This window comes from Monodelphis domestica, chromosome 4 (assembly GCF_027887165.1).
Source record: "Monodelphis domestica isolate mMonDom1 chromosome 4, mMonDom1.pri, whole genome shotgun sequence".
NCBI classification, from domain to species: domain Eukaryota; kingdom Metazoa; phylum Chordata; class Mammalia; order Didelphimorphia; family Didelphidae; genus Monodelphis; species Monodelphis domestica.
In genome coordinates, this window is record NC_077230.1 from 77,587,158 (window position 1) to 77,608,499 (window position 21,342).

The following is a 21,342-nucleotide window of genomic DNA, read 5'->3' on the forward strand; positions in this document are numbered from 1 at the left end:
TTCTGTTTGAATACCCCAGGAATGAGTAACTTACTATCTCACCTGGCAACCCATCCTACTTTAGAAAAGGCTATAATCATTAGGAAATATCTTTCTTACAATGAGCAAAGTCTCTTCCACTGTAATTTTCATCCATGGTTCTGGTTTTACTCTGCTTGACCTTCAGAATAAACCTAATACTAACAATACAGGCCTTCAGCAGTTTATAATACCTCTGACCTTCCCTTTACTCTGAAGTCTTCCCTCTCCCCAGTCCTTGCCCAGAGTAAATACATTTCTAGTTCCTTCTTCATATAATAAGGCTGTGTTTTTCCACATCATCCTGGATGGCCTCCTCTTCTTGTGCTTTGGTTTATCAATATGCTGCTAAGTCATGATACCCATAACAAAAGTTCCTATGAAACACATGAATTGAATAGTATTGAGTGATCCCTTTGATGAAGGCATAACTCTTTTGGTTCTCGACATAATTGCCAATAAGGATTGCTCCAATGGGGCCATCAAGTAGGAAAGGTTTTGTTCTTTAGAAAAGCTCATTACTAGAAAATTGTCCATAGAGCAAGGTATTTTTCAGCAACAGTACATTATACAGAAAGTCTACTAAAGAAGGTTTTGCTATCTGCATAATGAAAGAAGTATTCCCAAATTAAAATAAAAATGATAGGTCCTGGAAATGTTGCTGTATGTTTTACCTCTAAAATGAGTCAGAGATCATGTATGTATCTGACTTTAATCAGTCAAAAAGCATTTATTAAGTACTTAATACCTAGATCTCTAAGCCCAATATCCTTTCGGTACAGCAATGCTTCCAGACCAGTTCCCAAAGCCATTGTCAACATGGAATCTAGAAACCCCAAACTTGTAGCTTAGTAAGATCTGATGTACCCCAAATTTTAGAACTAGCTTGTAAGTTTGGGGTTTCTAGATTCCATGTTGACACTATCATCTTGAGAAGAAACTCTGTGGAGATATAGACTGGCGCCTGCCCCTGCTGGTGCTTATAGTCATAGCTACTGAAGTACTGAGGACCCAGAAAAGAAAGTCCTTCTCAACAAAGTCCTTGGCAATGCCAAATTAGTCAACATCAGAAACTGCTGTGATTATATTAGAAGAAATAACATTAAGGAAGGAGCATTAAAATTTGCTAGATCTTTGTTCACTGAAGAACATGGGATTTTTCTATAGGATGTACATCTGAAACCTTCCATATCTCTTTTTTTCCCTATTATTATGCACACTTCTTGAGTGTAAAAACGGTTTTGCTTTCTTATTTTTCTCCCCTGTGCTTAGTCCAGTGCTTTAAACAATAAGTGCTTAAGTAGAAGCAGAGATAAGAGAGCAGAGTAAGAAATGGGAATTCAGCTGAACTCTTACATATTCTCCTCCAAATAATTTTATTTTATTATTTTTTTACAGATTTAATTCTTTTTTTGTCTTTTTAAATTTAGAATATTTTCCCATGGTTACATGATTCATGATACCGATACTTCTCCTCCCTCCCCACTCTTTCCTCCCCATTCCCCAAGCTGACAAGCAGTTCCACTGGGTTTTACATGTATCACTGTTCAAAACTTATTTCCATGGTATTCATATTTGCAGTTGAGTGATCTTTTAATGCCCAAACCCCAATTATATCCGTATCAAATTACATGATCGATACTATGTTTTTCTTCTGTGTTTCTGTTCCCACAGTTCTTTCTCTGGATGTGGATAGCATTCTTTCTCATAAATTCCTCTGGATTATCCTGGAAAACAATTTTAAAATGATGACAAATCGAATTCTGGAGTGGCAGAGTCAATAAAGGGTCAGAGTAAGACATTTTTTCTTCCAAAGACAACTCAGGATATCAGGAGGAGAGGTCTGTGATGCTAGGATAGAGGCTGGCCTAGAGCACAGTTGGTGCATCAGCAGCAAGCCATAGAAGTGACTGTGATAGTAGTAGTAACAGCTTTTGGAGTTTTTAGCCCAGAGATGGTAAGGAGGTCAGAAAGAGACTACAGGGGATCCTTCGTTGGCACTGTATGGAGGACCTTGTTGCGTTGCTTACATAGTTCTGGATCTTAGTTCAAGGGCAAAGAGGATCATTAGCACTTGTAGTTGTAAAGGATCAGGGTCTATGGTCACTATTCTGCCATGGAGAAGAGTGCTTGTGGTTGCTCACAATGCAAGGATCTTGGTCTCAGTTCCAAGGCAAAAAGGAGAATTAGCATTTGCAGTCACAGAACAGGGGACCTGGTCATAGTTCTAAGGCCAAGAAGAATGCTAGTATTTGTTACTATAAATTTTAGCAAGGAGAGCTAAGTCCATGGAAGGAAAAAAAAAGAGCAGAGACCAGGAAAGCATTGACCAAACTTCTCCTCAGTTCATAGCATCTTGGGAGACAGCAGCACAACAAAAAACTTGAATCTTAAACACAGTTACCTCTAGAGCCCAACTTTAACATAATGTTAAAAGACTGGAAAATGAGCAAAACCCCACAAGAATCTGAAAATAAAAAGCTACTATGATGACAGGTAAGTTCAAACTCATAGGAAGCTAAAAGTGTTAAAACAGTTACAAGTAAAGAATGAAAGAAAAAATTGTAAATTGGACACAAGCTCAATAAGAATTCCTTGAAAAGCTTAAAAAGATTTTTTAAAAATCAGAGTTAGAGAGGAAAAATTGGTAAAAGAAATGAGAATGATATAAAAGGATCAATGAAAAGATAATCAACAAATTAGTGACAAAGGCACAAAAATATTAAACAAAATAACATCTTAAAAATAGAATTGGCTAAATGGATAAAGAATTACAAAAGTTCACTAATGAAAAGAATTTCTTAAACACTAGTTGGGAATTTGGAAGCTTAATGACTCCATTAAACACTCAGAAGCAATAAAACAAAGTAAAAAAAGTAAATTGAAGAAAATTTAAAATATCACATTGGAAAAACAACTGACTTAGAAAATAAATCTGGGAGAGGTAACAAGAATTATCAGAGGGGGTAGCTGGGCAACTTAGTGGATTGAGAGTCAGACCCAGAGACAGAAGATCCTGGTTTCAAATCTGGCCTCAAACACTTCTTAGCTATAGTAACCCCCATTGCCTAGCCCTTACCACTGTTCTACCTTGGAACCAATACACAGTATTGATTAGGATTAGGATTACAACTAATAAATTATCTCTCCAGTGTACTTCCACACCAGCAAAACTGAGTATAATACTTCAGGGAAATAATGTATATTTAATGAAATCAGGGACTTTCATATCCTGATGGAGAGAACAGAACTAAATAAATAATTTTACATTTAGACATGAGATTCAAGAGAAGCATAAAAATGTAAACATGAAAGCAATCTTAAGGGAATTTATATGACTAAATCTTTTATATTATATGAGAATATAATATTCGTAACTCTTAAGAACTTTATCATTATTAGGGAAGTTGGAAGCAGCCTACATAGAATAGACAGAGAGCATGGGTGTGAGTTGACTATGACAGGATGATCTCAATTAAATCTCAATGAAAGGATGAGAAAAAAAGGATGCCCTTGGAGAAGGGGAAAGGGAAACAAAGAATGAGGAAAGAATCTCACATTAAAGGGATATTCAAGGAAGAACAAGGAGGGGAAAATGGTGAAGAGTGGCACAATGCTTGAACCTCACTCTCATAAGATTTGGTTCAAAGAGGGAATAACATATACCCTCAAATTTGTATAGAAATTTATCTTACCTAGCAGATAAGTAAGATGGAAAGAGGATATGAGAAAGGTGATAAAAAGGAGGAAGAATTCAAGGGAGATGGTCATCAAAAACAAAACAGAGGGGGCAGCAGGGTAGCTCAGTGGATTGAGAGCCAGGCCTAGAGATGGGAGGTCCTAGGTTCAAATCTTACCTCAGACACTTCCCAGCTGTGTGACCCTGGGAAAATCACTTGACCCCCATTGCCTAGCCCTTACCACTCTTCTGCCTTGGAGCCAATACACAGTATTGACTCCAAGATGGAAGAAAAGGGATTAAAAAAAAACAACAACAACAGAGTTTTTGGCAAAGAAAGAGCAAGAAGAAAGAAGGATAAATAGAAAAAATGAGATGGAAGAAAATACACAGAAATATAAGTGAGAGTGAATGAGATGAATGATCCATAAAACAGAACCAAATAGCAAAATGGATTTAAAAAACAGAAATATGTTGTTTAGAAGAGACATACTTGAAATGGGAAGTCAACACTGTGTAAAATAAAGGACTGGAACACAGGGCTCAGCACATAGTAAGCATTTAAGCAGTGCTTATTGATTGACTTCTGAGACAATCTTCCTGAAGTAAAAATTTGATTCTATCAGTCTCCTACTAAAAAAATTTGTGGTTTTCTATTGTCTCTACGATCAAATAAATCCCCAGAAATTTAAGATCATTCATATTTGACTCCTTCCTATCTCTCAGTCTTCTTTCTACCACATCTTTTCCTAAAATTTATGAGCCATCCAGGACCATTAACTTTTCCCTACACTTAAAACACCATCTCCCACCTCTGTGTATTTGTACAAACTATCCTTCATGTCTAGAATTTATTCTTACATTGTTTCTACTTCTCAGAATCCTTGCAACATTCCTCTTACCTATTTATTCATGTATCACTTATTCATGAATAGAATTCTCTCAGTAGGACGTCAATTCCTTGAAGGCAAGTGATGCTTCATTTTTATAGAATCCTCTTTAAGCCATTGTCTTTTGGCAGTGAGGTGTCTTTGTGGCTAAAGAGCCAGGCCTGGAGATGTGAGGTCTTTCATTCAAGTCCGACCTCAGATATTTTCTAGTTGTGTGATCTTGAACAGGTCACTTAACTCCAATTGCCTACCTCTTATTGCTCTTCTGCCTTGAAACCATTTCTTAGTGTCCATTCTAAGACAGAAGATTTAAAAAAATAAACTATCAATCCAGTGTCTTGCCCACAATAACTCCCTAATAAATACTTTTGGAATTGGATTGAATTTCAATTGATTTAAAGGAAATTCATGATTTCTAATTTTTTAAAAGTTTCAGGTTTGAATGTTTTTTTTTCCCCCACAAAGGTTTTTTATTGCTTACAAATTCTATTATGTTTTCGGTCAGTAAAAAATGTATTTCACAATTCTACTTTTCTTTATTTGTCTATGCTGTTTTTATTCATTAGCACTTGATCAATTTTTATAAAGATGACAATCATAATTGGGAACATCTTTCTATTGGCAACCAGATATTTATTGTAAATAACTTTCACAAAATTCTATTCAAGTCCATAACTTTTTATTGTTCCTCTTTTTTGTTAGATTTCTCTAGGTCAGAAAGGGAGCACATTAAAGTTCTCTCTGTTATAGTTTTGCCATCTATTTCTCTATGTAACTCAATTTCTTCCTCCCTTAAGTTCTTAAACACTATCCCATTCAGCACACACATATAAAATATTGATATTATTTATTATCTCTGATATCTTTAAACATAATGTAGTTTCCTTATTTATCTCTTCTAAGCATTTCCTTTTTTACTGTTGCCTTATTTAAGAACATGATTGATCACTGTGGTCAGACTGGTTAGAGTGCTTTGGGTTTTCAATCCCTTTGTAGTTTACCCATGTAAGCTCTTCAGGCTTCCTGCTACATGGATACAGAGCACTTTAGACTTCAAGTGTCCTTGAAACATCTCTGGTCTGATAACCTGCTGACTTGCTTACCTGTGCTCATATTGGCTTTCCTGATTTAACTGCTATCCTAGTGTCTACTGGCTTCTCTGCCTTTTTATGTAGCTAATTTTATACTGGATAAAGGAGTCCATTCTTGTTTTTATTTAAATTTCTAGATCATTATCCAAACTGGTGATCTTTTTAGATCTTTAAAGTATAGGTAAGAGATTTTAGATCCTCATTGAAACCTCCACATTAACTGGAAATCAAGTTCCTTACTTCTTAAAACAAGGACTGAATTCTCCATTGACTCTGGACTTAGAGGTCTGGCGTTTCACTCTCACCTCTGGTACTTACTAACTTGTGTGACCTTAGGTAAGTCATTTTACTTTCCTAAATTTCAGTTTCTATATAAAATGAGGAGGGTTGGTGATTATATGGCTTTTAAGGCCCCCTCTAGTTCTAGACTTATGATTTTATACTTTTATGAATCTTTTCCCTTTGTCTTAGACTTAAAATCCCTCTCTATCTCTCTATTTCCTAGAGTTGGGTCATGTGAGGTTTATGTAAGACATAACAATTCTGATAAAAATGTTAAATCTTTTATTAGTCATTAGTATAATAGTGAGGATTGGGAAACACTTGAAGATTTTTTTAGCTATTTCATTTTATGAATGGGGAATGCAAGACTTCATTTTAACAATAAAATGATAAGAGTAACAATAATGATAGCATTTATACACTCATTTAAGGTTTGCAAATATTTTACATATGTTATCTCATTTGATCCTCACAAACATCCTTCATTGTAAGTACTATTATTTTCCCCATTTTATAGATGAGTGAACTGGGACTGAGAGAGGTTAGGTGACTAACCCAGGGCCAAATAACTGGTAAGTGTCTGAGGTAGAATTTGAATTCAGATCTTCCTGACTCTAAATCTAGCATTGTTCTCAATTAAAAAAATTGTACCTCAATTCTATGTGGCAGCCAATTAAGGAAGAAAGGTAGAGAGGAAGCAAAAAAAGATAAGGGAAATGAAGACAAGAGTTTAAAAGAGCCCACCCACAATCTTTCCCTTTCTAATTCTATCACATTCAGGTTTCTGCCTTGGTTCCAATTCCCCTGTTAACCAAAGACTAGCTAGAATCCCATCCATCTTCTCTTCAGTTCCCTAATAGCAAGGGCTCTCTCTATTTTGTTTTTGCTCAGTCTGATAGCATCTCTCTTTTCAGTCACCCTGACATTTTCCCTGACCAACTCGATCAAGGAAAAACAGATCCCCTCTACTTCACTGTCAGCCAACGTTGAAATCTCAGTCCCATTTTCCTTGCATTCTTCTCAATCCCGAGATGACTGAAGCCCTAATTCTTCTCTTTCGTTATCCAGCTGCCAAAGTTTCCTGTCTCCTTTCCTGATTATCTTTGTAATCAGCATAAAGTGGGTCTAGCACAAACTGCAACAGCCTGGACTTTGTTATTGTTACCATGATACCAGTCTAATTTTTCCTTACAACTTCCATCAAAGCAACCTTCTTTCTCTAGTCAAGAACTGATTGTTTTATGGATTAAATTTCCCTTGTCATGGTTGTTCAGTTGTTTCAGTCATGTCGGTTGCTTTATGACCCTATTTGGAGTTTTCTTGATAAAGATTTTGGAGCTGTTTGCTCTTTTCTTCTCCAGTTCATTTTAGAGATGAGGAACTGAGGCAAAAATGACTTGCCCAGGATCACACAGCTGGTAAGTGTCTGAAGTCAGATTTGAACTCAGGAAGTCAAACAATTCTTCCTGATTCTAGTCCCCTGTGCCACCAAAGAAAGGGATTTACAGGCAAGCTTTTTGAAAATTAAAAAATTTAAAGGCAGCTAGGTGGATTAGTGGATAGAGTGGCAGGCCTTGAGTCTGGAGGACCTCAGTTAAAATTTGGCCTCAGACACTTCCTAGCTATGTGCCTGGACGAGTCATCCAATTGTCTCATCCTTTCTGCTCTTCTGCCTTGGAAACTGATATTTGTAGCAATTCCAAGACAGAAAGTAAGAGTTTTAGGGGGAAAATTGCAAAACATCCCAAAGAAGAGATAAAAATACATCTCACTCCTTTGCAGAAGTGGGCAAACATGGACACAGAATATCATATATACAATTAAAATCAGCTAATGTGTTGGTTAGTATTGCTTTTTTATTTTTTCTCTCATGTTTTGTAATAGGGGTTCGCCCTCTGGGTAGAGAAGAGAGGAGGGTGTATTTGAAAATGATAATTATATGAATATAAAATAAAAAGAAAGATTAAAGTACTCCCCAAAAGGAGCTAATACATTAAGTTTTTGTTATGTATATACACACACACACAATCTTAGCATGCATTAATTTATGCAATAGACACACCCAATATCAGGAAGACAGAGTGGGGAGATGGAATATTAGAGTCTGGATCCTGTTTGGGCAGGAAACTCTACAGAGGGTACATGGGATACGTAAAGCCCTGGACTTTTAGAAGGACTGGTGAATGTGGAGAGGAAAGAAGTGTAGAAAAAGCAAAAATGGCTAAGGTGATGGGATGAACTTCATTTTCAAAATTCTGTCTAAGACTAATACTTCCTTTGATCATTGGATCCCTTGTTATATATGGGGAAAGGATGCATGAGAGCCCCCAAAGAGAAAGGAATGCTGGAATTAGAGACAGGAAACTTTATGATCAGATACTGACCTTAACACTTACTTGGGCAAGTCACAACCTCACTAACCCTCAGTTTCTTCACCTGTAAAATGGGGATGATAGTATCCCTATAATTGCATCATGTGTGTGTATGTGTGTGTGTGTGTGTGTGTGTGTGTGTGTGTGTGTGTGTATGTGTGCAGGAGCTTTATAAATCTGAATACATTTTAATTGTGAACTACTATTATTTAAAATGAGAGATTTCAGTAAGATCTTCCGGTGTCTTCCTCATGAATTTTGTCCAAGTAACAGAGGAGTCAGAATAAAATCAGAATTCAGCTGTAAGAGTGCCATTTACACTCCATTTGCAGTGAGAAAATCCTTCTTTCTGTCAAATTTGGCAGGGAACCCTCTGCTGCCCCCTCCTCTCTTTCCGTGGCAAAGCGATGCAGTCTCTCCAATGAGTGTTACTATGGTTACTGTGTTACTTCCTGTTGAGATCCTGTTGAGGGGCAAGCTGAAGTTGATCCAACCTTGTATTAGCCCAGGAAGTCGAGATTTCCTTGACATACAGTTGGGGACACAGGTGTGCTTCCACAAATTGGCTTCCTCCCTTTCAGTACCTCAAGTATGGCTTCCAGTGAGAAAAGAGATGCAGAAGGAATAGAACAGCATGTCTATAGGGAATTGGGATGAAATGGGGCGGGGGGGAAGGGGAATGACTGTGGATCCCTTCTATGACCATGAAGTGTAGATGGGAAGAACACAGGCATAGGGTCAAAAAAGAAGGGCAGAAATGACATCCACTGCCAGGATGAGTCAAAATGCTTGCAGAAGCCCCAGGCAGCAGAAACTGTTATGGCCATGCCAAAGATGGAGTTCAAGCTGAGTAAATTAGAGAATGAGAAATAATCTATCCGGGTGGTCAGAAGGCAATCTCTACAAGGGTAACAAGTTGTTCTGATTGGTAGGCTGGTGTATAATCCAAATTCTGTATTTTGGCTTCCCAGTGTAGACTAAAATATAGTTGGGGTTGGGGCAGCAAGGTGGCTCAGTAGATAGAAAGCCAGGCCTTTAGACAGGAGGTCCTGGGTTCAAATTTGGATTCAGACACATCCTAGCTGTGTCACTCTGAACCAGCTCCATCTCAGCCTCGTTCTCCTGGTCTTGGGGCCCCACCAGGCTTCATCTCACCCCTGGGTGGGGGGGGCCGGCCTGCTTTCCATGATGCACCCAGGATCCCAGCCCCCTAACATTACCCTTTCATTTAACTCCCATTGCCTAGCCCTTACTTCTCTTCTGCCTTGGAACCAAAACATAGTATTGATTCTAAGATAGAAGGAAATGGTTTAAAAAATATAATTGGAAATATTTAACAAAAAAATTCAAAACACCATAGAATATAATGCAAATATGAGGTTTTCTAATTCAATATGTGATCTACATGTATCCTTTTGTAAGGTATAATGGTATGGATTCCTATCTGAATTTGTCACTACTGGCTTAGTGTATTGAGTATAGGACTAGAAATCAGGAAGATCTGTATTCAAATTTTGCCTCAGACAGTCATCAGCTGTGTGACCTTTGAAAAGTCCTTTAATCTCTCACTTTTAGTTTCCTGATCTGTTAAATGGGGAAAATAAGAGAATTCACTTCATAGTGATAATATGAAGATCAAATGAGATAACATGTAAAGCACTATGTAAATACTAGTTATTGCTACTACTACTATTATTATTAGGCATTGTGGGCATTTTCTGAGCTGAGTGGCTCCATTTTAGCATAGGTAAGCTGCCTCATGCCACATGGAGGTTTAGGAGGAATCATCTTAGAACCCCTCTCTATAGTCCTCTGGTCTTTATGGTTACCCCAGGGAGAATCACTAGTGATCCTCTGGGGATAATAGATAGTCTATAAGTTGATTGGTAGAGTGAGCTCACAGCTTATGTATTATTTATTTGTTAAAGGTGACAAAAGACTGTAGAAATTGGACCTGGCCTCTTAGGGTTGTGATAGGTGCTATCAATTAATCAATAAACACATTTACATTTTTCAAAGCTATTTGTTGCAACTCTTTTTGTGGTAGCAAAAGTTTGGAAATTGAGTTGTCCATGAGTTGGGGATTGGCTAAACAAGCTGTGGTGTACAATTGTGATGGAATTCTATTGTGCCATAAGAAATGATGAGTAGGTTGAGTTTGAAAAAATCTAGAAAAATTTACATGAACTGATGCAAAGTGAAGTGAGTGGAAGCAAAAGAACATTGTAAATGGTGACAGCAATATTGTTTGATGTTCAACTGTGAATGACCTAGTTATTCTCAGCAATGTGGTTGATCCAAGACAATCCCAGCGTCTCATGATGAAAAATGCCATCTGTCCTCAGAGAACTAATTGATGGAGTCTGAATACACTATTTGGAATGGAGACTGTAGAATTCAATATTTGGTGTGGAGAGAATATTTGATGAGAGATTGGAGGAGTTTAAAAAAAGAACAGTAAGGTCTAGGAGGTTCAGCATATTGATGAAGGCATTGGATCCTCTCTTGAATTGTCAGTGTGTGTGTATGTATGTTCATGGGTGATGATGATTGTTCAGGTAGAATTATATCACTTGGAACTTGCTGTTCCTTAAAACAGGGTGTCCATAGCAATAAAGTATGAGGCTCTCTCCTTCCATCTCTCATACCTTTGTGATTTTTTTTTCTTTTCTGGGTAGGTCTTTCTAAATCTACTTTTTGTTTTCACCAAGATTCCCAGTCATTCTTCTTTTCCTCCCTACTTTCTAACCCTACTTAATCATCCCTACTTTGGCATTACTTCCTTTCCTTTGATATCTTGAGTTAAATTCAATTAAACAGTATCTTCTGCTCTTGAATCTCTTTCTCCCTACCCTCTTGTCTTATAATTGCTCACGCCTTGCCAGATACTGTCTGTGGATTATCTCCATGATCTACCTTCTTTACTTTATGCTGCTAGAGACCTCATGTGACTGGACCCACTACAAATTTATGCAGGACCTTCCCAACTGCATTGTAATTCTTCTGTTCTCCTCTGATTAAATATCTCACTCTTCACTGTGGTAGTCCAAGCCTTCTTTTCTGTTTTTAGGTCTTGTACCTCACCTTCTTATTCAGTCCTGTTCTCAGCAGAGGACTTTGCCTCAACTTTTCCTATGATCCCTAATGAACTCCTTTTCTTCTGAACTATACTTCAAACCCTTTTACATCACATCCCATTTTCCTATAATTCTCATTCTCTGATTAAGAGGTGGTTTGTCTTACTGATGCCAACTTATTCTTTTTATCCCATCTGCTTCTATCTTTAATTATTCATTCTCTTCTTCATATATTCAAGCTCACTTTGTCTACTGACTCTTCTTTCTGCTTTCTAATATGTCTAGGTCCCTTATGTCCTTAAAAAATGAATAATCTTCACATTACACTGCCATTGCCTCAAGTGGTTGTTTCACAGCCAAAGTGTCTACTTATTGACTCCATATCATCATTTTCAATTCACTTCTCAATCTAGCATAGGGTCTGGCACATAGTAAGTGCTTAATGAATGTCTTTTGATTGACTCATTGATGGACTCTACAATCACTTGACTAAAGCAGCTTCCCTCAAGATTATCAGTGATCATTTAATTGCTAAATATGATGACTTTTCTCATTAGCTGGTAGATAAGTTATCCTTTTGAGGAGTTTTTGCATTTTATAAGAATATGATGAGAAGTAACTCAAAGGTATAAATGACTGAAGACAGAATTATATAGTACTTCTTAGCATGGAGAGGCTGCTGTCTGGTAGCTCTCTTTTCTTATTGGTGAATTCTTGTCCTGGAGAAATATTTTAGAAGGTGCCTTGGCCATACTCAATTCATTTCTTTGGATTTTATTACCACCACTACAAGTGTGTGAGCATCCACTCCCCCATTTTCATATTTCCTATTATTTTTTATGTGTTGTAGTCCCCCATTAGAACCTAAGCTTTTTGCAATTAGGGATTGTTCATTTTGCTTGTATTATATTCATGGTACTTAGCATAGTGCTTGACAGAGAAGAAACAATAAATGCTCAAATCTCTTTATCTCTTACTTTCTCTCTCTCTCTCTCTGAATCCATCAAATAAATAGGTTGAGTGGGAGGGCTTTTCTAATACTCCAATTATAATATATTTTACAAATCCATATATAATATCCATATATGTATCATATTATATTTACATTCCTATACATTCACTTCATTTCACTATTTTGAAATAAAAAAGACCACTGAAAAATGCTTTTACACAAATCTATCTTTTGTGTATTTAAATAGATTTCTTTTTTTATAATTAAAATATATTTTTCAATTACATGTAGAAACAATTTTGGACAATTGTTTTCTGACATTTTAGAATTTAGATTTTCTCCCTCCCTCCCCTTCCTCTCTCATCCCCAAGATGGTGAATAGTCTGATAGAGATTATACCAGTACTTTCATTTACTACATATTTCCATATTGCTCAAGTAGTCCTAGAAGACACAGATCATACATACAATAGAAATCTCATGAAGGAAATATAGCAGAAGATGTAATGCTTTGATCTGCACTCTGACCTTAATAGCTGTTCTTTCCAGTGAAGAACATTTTCATGATAATCCTTTGTGGTTATCTTAGAGACTTTATTTTGTTGATAAGGGTTTAGTCCTTCACAATTGATCATTATATAATATTTCTGTTACTGTATACTTTGTTTTCCTGGTTCTGCTCACTTCACTTTGCATCAGTTCATATAAGTCTTTCCAGGTTTTTCTGAACTTATTCTATTCATCATTTTTAAATGACTGTCAATAATATTTGACACCCAGGAAGACACTATAGAGATATATGACTATGTGGAGGAAGCCTACATTTCATATAATTTCTCGTGGTAATTTCATTGTTTTATAGGGGTTAAGATCCATCATCTTCAAAAAGGAGTTCAGGAGAATAGAGATGCTTTCTAGTAAAGATAATAGCTAATAATAACTAACATTTTTATAGTGCATACTATGTGTCAGACACTGTCCTAAAGACTTAACAAATATCACCTCATTTGATTGGCGTAATAATTTTGGGAGGTAGATGCTATTGTCACCCCCATTTTACAGATGAGGAAACTGAGGCAAACTGAGGTTAAAATGGCTTGTCCAAGGTAAAACAGCTAGTGTCTGTCCCAGGCCTAGCCTAGCCTGCTAGTGTCAGAATCTTAGATCTTGCCCCAATAGCCTAGAATCATGACACATTAGGAAGCCAGCCAAGTAGAGGTAGTCTGACTTAAGTTCTTAAGACTATCTTGGCCTCTTCTAGATGTTTTATTTTTTGTTCATTTGTTTTCCAGTTCTGTCCAACTCTTCATGGCCCTATTTGGGGTTTTCTTGGTAAAGATACTAAAGTGGTTTACCATTTTCTTCTCCAGTTTATTTTACAGATGAGGAAACTGAGGCAAGTAGTGTTACATGACTTGTCCAGGGTCACATAGCTAGTCAGTGTTTAAGGATGTATTTAACTCAGCAAGAGGAATCTTTCTGACTTCACATATAGCACTTTATCCACTATGCCTCCTACCTGATCTCCTTCCTCTCAAACCATCCTTTATTCTTCTCAGATCTATATCCTTATTGGTATTTTTACCTAAGGTCCACTTCTTTCAATACCCTCTTTTTTCCAGGGAGAATTAAGCTCTCCTTGACAGTGGATCCTTTCTTTCTGTTATTTCCTGATAGCTCACTTTCTAAGTGAAATAGGCCCAATGATAGTGAGTAACTGCAGTGAGTAACCCCATTAATCCTTTCAAAATCATAATGAATCCAAGACACACGAATCTTAAACTTTAACATTTACCATTTGGCCATTGTATCTGAAGTCTAAATTGCCATGTCATTCTGGCGCAGTTCATTAGCTCCTACAATAAAGTCTATTTCTTGTTCTTTGTCTATTGCTGTAGTATATACTCGCTACTTAAAAAAAATAGGTATAAGTAAAAAAAAGGTGACAGTTGAAAGTCTTCTAAAGTGTATCTTCAATGTCTCTTACTTAGAAATGTGGTAAATGATTCTTAGAAAAATTCAAGTGCTTTGTTGGACAATTCTAGCAAACATTAAAAAGAGGTCGAATAAAAGGAGATTATATTATCCAGTAGAGTATGTTTTTAAGCTAGAGTCTGAAAATAGAATGATAAAGCAGTTGATCTAGGAGAGGAGGCTAGTCATCTGATCTATTTCTCTCAAAATTTATGTTTGACCCTAAATGAATAGTTCTCACATTTATGTAACTATACTAGAGCATGGGTTCTTCACTTTTATTTTTATGATATGGACCCCTTCAGTAGTCTAGTGAAGTCTAGGGACCCCTTCTCAAAATAATGTTTTTTAAAATGTCTAAATAAAACACATAGTATTATAAAGAAAATCAATTACATAAAGAATCAGTTTCAAAATCTTTCAAAATGTAAATTTATTTGTTTCTTACATAATAGTACCTGGTTAACTCCCTCCCTACACTCTTCCCTTTGGAGAAGGTGCCATTTGACAAAAAGATACATGTGTATTTAAAACTAAGTCCTACTTATTTCTATTGATCTGTTCTTCACTATTGGTAGAATTGTGAATTGATCTAATCATTTTGGAGAGCAATCTGGAATTATATACAAAGACTTATAAAACTGTGTATACCTCTTGACCCAGAAAAACTTAAAAAAATAGTTTTCAAAACCCATTTGCAACTAATATTAACCAAGAAGGACCTGATCAGTCCTGTGCCCAGTGGATCCTAGAAAAATGTAACATTCTAAAGCAAAAATGAAAGGCTCTAACGGGTCATCGGTTACATATGAAGAAGTCACAAATAATTGAATATTGTTGCATTAACACTCTATATGGTAAGGCAGATGGTACAAGAGACAATGTACTGGGTCTGAAGTCAGGAAGACTCATCTTCATGATGAATGGCATATGTTACTTACTGTGTTTCTTTGGGCAAGTCACCTAATCCCATTTGTCTCTGTTCCTTTTCTGTGAAGGAAGTAGTAAACCACTCTTTGCCAAGAATAATCTACAGCATCTTTGTCAGGAAGAGTTGGACATGACTAAACGTGTGTCAGGAAAGACAATGGTTAACTTGACAGTCAAGGTCTCTGGGCAGAAAAATCCCCCAGATATAGCCTTTTTTGTTTGTAAAGGTCTTTAGGTTTCCTAATGGTGGTCTCTGGACCTACCTTGTTTCATGTGTGATCACAGGATGTGATATTTCCCTTACTTTTTTCTGCTCTTGATCTTGGTTTAGAAATTGATACTCTTTTCCTTGGTTCTTGGCTTTGGCTTGAGAGCCAGATTCTGACCTGCTGAGTTTCCAACTTTCCTCTGTTGCATCAACTTTTCCCTTAGATGTTGAGTAGCAGCAGAAGAGAGAATCAGAACCATGAAGCAACAGAGCCCACAGTAAAAAACTCAGAAGTCTAAAGTCTAAAGGTCAAGGAAGCAAAAAATAAATCAAGAAGACCCAGGAATTAGAGCAAGACATGAGCTCCAATACCTACAGACAATTTAGGGCAGCCCCCCCCCTCAAGTCTTATATTTTTGGGATACGATATAGATAAATTAGAAAATCAATGAGAAGCAGGTGGTCACAAGTTCAGATACTAAGTGAAGTTCTCTGTCCAACATTGGCTGATTTATTTCCTTCTCGTTCTGACTAAACCCAATCTTTAGCATACCAGGGCTGGACATTGGTGGGTAGTGACAATAGATAATAGCTGACTGATAGTGAGTTTGGAGTTAGTAAGCAGACTTGGTTCCATGGTACACATTTTTCTGACAAGATCTTGAGATCCAAGTTTCTGACCCTCAATCAGCAAATGACCCTGGCCTTTCATTGCCATTCATCCCCCAATGAATTGGTTTGGCATTCTTGATCCTCAATCTAATCCTCTCTCTGATGGATTTTGTCTCAGCATCTCAGCAGCAAGGATTTTGGACCCTGATGGAGGCACAAAATGTTGGTTAATAGTAATGGATACATCCAAATTTCATTGCTTAATTTATTTCTTCCAAGCGTAGACATCACATTTTTCTCTGAAACTCTTTGTGGTCTCAGATATTTTCTTACGAGCACGTCCATAGGATTCTAATTGTAGGTTCATGGGATTACATTTGAATGGAAAAGCAAAAAGTTCACTGAAAAAGTCAATGTTTGATTTACTTGATGTCAAGCATTCCAATTTTAGAGTAAAAAGATCAGACAATTTTTTTCAGGTGTTCAAAATATCAAAATGTTTGGAATTATATTACCAAAAATTGGCTTTCTGACTGAATTTTTTTTCAGTTTTCCGGCTTAGTTTTGGCAGCAGGTCACTCTTACCTCATTCTCATGAATCAAGAATTGGGCTAAAATTTAATAGGATTGTTGCCTTAAAAAGGGACTTACAGATCATCTAGCCCAAATGCTTTATCTCACAAAATTTGAAACTAAGGCACAGAGAAATTAAAGGATTTAATCCAAATCTACCAAGAGAATAAGTAAATTTCCTCCTCATTTATTTGACAAATATTTCCTATACTTTCTTTTAAACTCTTACATTCTGTCAGTATCAATTCTAAGTATCAGTATCAATTCTAAGACAGAAGAGTGTTAAGGGCTAGGCAATGGGGGTTAATGACTTGGCCAGGATCACACAACTTGGAAGTGTCTAAGGTCAGATTTGAACCCAGATCCTCAAGACTCCACATCTGGTCTATCTACTGTGCTACATAACTGCCACATGTTTTCTATTTTTATAATGTTACTTACAGCATGAGGTGGAGGATAGAATGCTAGGCTTGAAGTAATCAAGGCCTGAAGTAAGCAAACCTTACCTCTAGTTATATGACCTTTGGCAAATCACTTTGCCTCTATTTGACTCAAGCAGCTTCTTATCCACTAGATCATGGTAGGTTGGGATCTGCATTGATAGAATGAGTTCCCAAACCTTGAATTTCCTTTACTGACAAAATCATATTTTAGTAAAACTCTTAGTTTAGAAGTCTTGGTTTTCTAATCTATAAAATAGGGTTAGAAATAATCTGATGCCCCAACTTTAAAAAGTGATTTTGAGATTTAAAGAAATTAATATATATATAATTATATAACTTATTACATATTTAATATATAAATGTATATGAAATTTACATATGTATATATGTGTATGTGTATATGTATGTATACACACACATATATAGATATAGACTTAGATATAGATATATATGAAGTGCTTTGCAAACCTTTAAACATTAAATGAATTTTAATGATTACAATTTAGGTCAGACCCAGATCTGTGATTACATTGTTATAAAGGACTCCCAGATAGGAAAATTACTCGATCAATAAAGCCTGGCACAATCTTGCAATTTAAAATCTTAGAGTGTTGTGTAGGGTACTGAGAGAACAAATGACATGCTTAGAGTCATATAGCCATTGTGTTTCAGGTCTTTCTGATTCTGAGGTCTATTCTCTATTTACCATCTCAAAATGCCTATTATTGTTATTTGTCTTTATCTTTTCTTAAAAATCAAGTTCAGATTGAAATAGTACTTGGGTAACTCACTATCCTGCTATTATTCTTTTGTACTTAATATTCTACAAATTAATGCACAAATGGATAATATTCATATTTTTAATAATTTTATTATTTAATCAATCACTAAGCATTTATTAAGTACCTTAGGTAAGTAAAAGACACAGTACCTATCATTTAAAAAGTGTATAATCACTAAAAATAATTAAATAAATAAATGGTTTAAGCTGATCTTATTTAGTGATCACTGAATGATCACTGAAAGCATCTTTGGACAAATCCTGTAGGTAGATGTACTTTGGGAACGATGACGGAGAATCATAGTGATGACAATGCTTCTGTAAACTTCATCTGTAAACTTAAAAAGCCTTATGACAGTAGCTCCTTCTATTCTAAATATTTTTTAGTTAGGATTTGCTGAAGTCATTCTGTTCGATACCACTCGAGATCTGATCTGGTTTGATTTCTGGATTGTTTACTAAACCATAACCATCTTACTTTACCTGCATTTCTAATTCTTTGTGGCATTTGCACGACTTTATTAAGGAAAATTAAACATTGGCATACAGGATTTTCCATCATAATTCTATATGTTGTGTGTGTGTGTGTGTAAAATAGACTAGCAAAACCATATGTCTTATGCCAAACCAGTACAAGCCTCAGTTGCAGCAACATGACAGACCTGACCCAGATAGGAAATGTGCAGAACTCTCAGAGACAAGAAAAGCTAGCTGACCCTCCTGCTTCTCAGGGCTCCTGGGAAGCCCAAGTGCCTAGAAGATCAGTTCATCTTGAAGTGGTCTGTGTTCCAAGCTTGCAGTTTCTATGTTCTAACAGGGTGTTATCACATCACTCAGCTAGATGGCTACATGCTGGTTTGCCTCAGGTCACAAGGGTTGTTTGGGGGAAGTTTTACCATTGCTCCCATGGGATTCATGGGTGATCAAAGGCTCTCATTGGCCTCAGAACAGCCTCCCAGATGAAAAGAAGCAAGTGGCAGCTTCTGAGGCAGAGAGAGCAGGCACCAGGTAACAAACTGGTAAGAATTCAGCTAATAGCTGCCATTTTGATAGAAACGACCCATCAGATCAATGAAATGGCTAAGTGCTTTATTATAACCATTACATTTGTCTCAGAATGATTGAGGCAATTTTCCCCGCTCAGTCACAGCTGAACAGTCAGTGTGGGTGACATTGACTGAATTTGCTTTGTTTGAACTAGGTATAGCTTGTTACTGTTTGCTAAAAGTCATCAACAGCAATGGGAAAACCTTTTGAGGGGCAAAGCCTTAGCTGTATACATTCTCTGAAGGTCAATTGCTCACCCAGCTAGTGATCCATTTGTTCCTATCCCCACCCCTGTCCTTTGGGCTTTTCCCAGAAGGCAGTTGTGCAAATTAATGCACAAATGGATAATATTTATATTTTAGTAATGTTATTATTTAATCACTCACTAAGAATTTAGTCAGTACCTTAAAAACCTTGTACTTCATTAAGTGGGGGGTTCAGAATTATGTCAATGAGATATTTCCATCTGTGTTTTTTGGGTTATCTCAGACTCTAAGGGTAAGACCTATTCCCTGACAATCAGCATTAGGATCCAGCATGCCTCTGGCTCTCTGTAGAGACTAGGGAAGCTCACCTTCCTGTGGTGCTTTATTTCTTCATCACCTCCACATTCTTTAAATGGATGTTCACCCCAAAGCCCTGAGATTGTTCAGGGATCTGCAACTGAACAACACCCCCATTCATAACACAGGCTGACTCACATCCCATTGCAAATACTCTGACTCATTGTCCTCCTACTTAGAAGCACACACATCAACTAGTTGTTCTCTTTGTTTTCACACAGTCAGGGTCCACTCGCACAGGCTGCCACAAACACCCAGGAACCAGCTTCCTGTTCTGATGCTCTCTTGTAGCCAGAAGATAACTATTGATTATATGAAAATAGCTTTAAAGCCCAGTGTCTCTCCGAGGCCTAAATTGAAGTGCCAACTTGTATAAGAGTCCAGAAGATAAATTATAATAGTTTATAGGATCATGGTTTTAGGGCTAGAAAGAACTTTAAAGAAAATCAACTCTACCCCCACATTTTACACATGATGGACCTGAGGCCCAGATGGGTTATATGTCAGAACTATGACTTTAACCCATTTTCTCTGGCTTCAACAGTCTTTCCATTCTACATGGCCTATAGCTATGCATCATCAGATATGCAGGAGCAGTTTTCAACTAGATGGTTTCTATGGTCTCGATCAGATTATACTGTGTAGAGGGAATTTCATCCCCTCTCCCTCCTGGATTGCCAACCCAGTTCCTCACATTCTTCACATGCCAGTACTGCAACTGTGAATGTAAATAAAAGGGTGTGGGTGGAGCCCAGAGGGGTATTTTTTGGGCACTTACTACTTTCTGGAGGAAGCAGGTGAGGGACAGAATGAGATTCCTGCAGGATGGGCTACACATGGTCAAACTTAGAGTAAGGAAGAGATTTTAAATCTATGCTTATCTATCTTTTCTATCTCAAGTGATTATTAACAAACTTTATGGGAAATAAGCACTTGTAGATATTAATTTAAATCCAACATTACCTTCTGTGATTCTAAGGTTCTGAACTACTTCCTATACCAGGGGAACCTCCACTGATGTTTGGGAGTGATATTGCTGGTCCTCCACTGATAGCTACTTGGATAAATATGATGGAAGGAAGGAAAGAAGGAAGGAAGGAAGGAAGTGTCAGGATAAATTTAGGGTTGTGGCCTAATCTAAATTAATTTTTGGACACCAGGGAATATCCCAAATAAAATATCCAAGTCAGTTTGCAAATTTATGGTGGTTTACTTAATATAGAGGGAGGGAATTAAGAAGAAGGGAGAGGGAAAAGGTGTAGGATTTCTCCTGCCTGGCCTGGGCCAGGGGGAGTTCAAAAATGTCCACCACGAGGTCTCTGAAGATTAGTGACTTTCTAAGAGGATAATGTTTGGAAAGTAAAGGAGAAAGAATCAGCCTAAACTCCAAGAGGGCTCAGTAAAGATGCCTCACCTGAACTAGGCTACTCAGCTTCCTCCAGTATGGTATCAAGGAAAACTCGCCGCTAAACCCAGACAATAGCAGCTGCCACCCAAGATGCCGAAACACTCAGCACGCTCAGCCAGCCACCTCTCCATTCCCAAAGAGGCCAGAGAGAGGTAGTGATGTGAAATATATAGACGGTTTTTACATCACTTTCCTGCGTCTCACATGTACCAATGCTTAAGCTTGACTTAGGACAGCCCAGGGGTCTGTCAGTTGTTTCTTATTTGCTAGCACATGTCTGTCATAGCCCATCCTCCTAAATACTTAATCCTTAAGTATGGGTGTAGACATTCCTGATTTTGTTAGACTAAGTAGGGTGGAGTAATCTAAAGTTCACCATCCCCCCTGTTGATTATTGGGAGACTAGTCTCCCCAATTGATCACTAAACATAATCATCCTGCAC